The following is a 2,107-nucleotide window of genomic DNA, read 5'->3' on the forward strand; positions in this document are numbered from 1 at the left end:
ACCGAAAACTGTTGCACCCACAGTTTTTATGTCACCTAAAATCTAGCCAGGTTATTGTCGTGCGCTCCTGCTGCAAGGGTCGTTTGTTGTGTTACAATTAACGGTCAAAAACTGACACTGAAATCGAAACTCAAGTTTCCCAGAAACAGCATTTCTTAGGATAAATGATAACAAAAATAGCAGGACGCCCGTTTCATCCTGGGAAGATAGAGAACAGTGGGGTGGTGTTTTGGGAAGGGCTTGTTACTGCATTTGGTATCTTTACTTTTCAGGACTCATTTGTGAAGTGGCAGAGATGGCAAGTAATGTTAACCTCCCCGCAGTGCCTTCCTGCACCCCTAGAAATGATAGCGGTTTATGTGAGGCTTTGCTTTGCTCACAGTTATCGTGTATTTTCAGACCCGGTAATGCTGGTTTGCGGGCACAGCTTTTGTAGAATTTGTGTGCAGAATCATTGGGCCAGAACCGAAGAGCCCCGCTGTCCGACGTGCATGGTGTTGTGTGCGGACAGAAGGTATGCTGACAACAGGGCACTGCTTGAAGTGGTCCGTGCAGTCGGGGATTCGAGTCCGGACCTCGGACACATGGGGGTAGTTGTAGGTGAATGTAAATTAAGTCGCATAGTAAGGAGTGGAATAATCAAATTATAGACCCATCCCAACGTGCTGCAGCCATGGGCAGTGAGAATCTTGCAAAAGCTGAGAAACAGATGGACGTGGGTACAACAGAGGTAATTATGCAGACTAGGGAGACCGCACTGTCACATAATGTATTATTTATCATTCTGAATTGTATCTCTTTACTTAACAAATGTGGGAGTCTGGTACTTAGGGAGCACTGTGTTATTGGACATTTGCCAAGAATAGCAAAGGTAGAAGTAAAGTGCTTATGAGATGGACAAGGACTACCTTGCTTCACCAAGTAGCCCCCTCACCCACCCCACTTATATATTCTAATTATGGGGTCGTGTTATTTTTAACAAAATGACAAAATTCTTTATATATATATATATCTTAAACGTACCTCATTATGAGGAACGTTCCTTGTTTTGAGTCTTAAAAGCTCTACATTCCTCTCTTTGAAAAGGATCTGTCACCTATTCAGTCTTAGGATATTTATGGTAAACGGTACTGAAGCACAGTAATTCATCAAACTAGATTTTTCTAAGTATGAAGTAATGTTTGTATTTTAACTATTCTGTGCTATTTCTAGATACAATTGTTAATTAACTTTTAGTAAGTAGCTCTCCCTTTGTTCCACATTATGAAAAACAGTGTTCCTCATGTTGGAGATAGAAGGACCAGAACTATGGTCCATTACTTGCAGGGTGAATCAAGTCTTTGAGAACTGCTTCTCAGAGAAAGCACTCTGTGAGATAGAATAAATAAGTCATGGGCATATTCTCTTGCTATCTGTCTTGAAACTGTCTGTGTTTTAAAAGTTTTTGCACACGAAAAATCTGAGCAGTATACTCTGAAAGCTGTAGTCAAAACATATAGCAACTCAAAATAATTTCTGGTTCATGTGGTTACAATACATACAAGGGAGGAATGAGGTCTAAAAGGTGGCAGGACTTAAATGAGAAAAGATTGGGTAGATAATTGATGTATAATGTTTGCTACTGGGAGTCTGTCAGTATGGTTTGTGATTTAAAATGCTTGCAACTATGACTGTGTTATTGTGGTTTGTTTTAATTTATATAAATGTATGATTGCCTAGGTAGTAAGTGATGGTTTAATAAAAATGTTTCTTGTTTTAAAAAGGCAGGAATTGAATACTTTATATAGTATTGCTTAAGTTATATGATATATAGCAATATATGTGAAGTACAATGATTGTTATATTAATACAGTTTGATTACTTTTATATAAATGTAAATTTGCCTATTTCACAGGTGATAATTCAATAAAGGTATTTGGAGAAAAAAATGATTTAATTATGTGAAAAATACCTAATCATTTATATAAAACTGTGTATTAACTGTAAGATATGCGCTGTGATATTAAGTTACTAAGTAAGTGTTCAAATTGTATACCACTTGAACATATCCCCTTCCTGCTCTGTAAAAACTACATTAATTCTGTATTCTTGTTTACTTTTTATCACT

This window comes from Protopterus annectens, chromosome 4.part0, assembly GCF_019279795.1.
Source record: "Protopterus annectens isolate FY-2018-M chromosome 4.part0, PAN1.0, whole genome shotgun sequence".
Taxonomy (NCBI): domain Eukaryota; kingdom Metazoa; phylum Chordata; order Ceratodontiformes; family Protopteridae; genus Protopterus; species Protopterus annectens.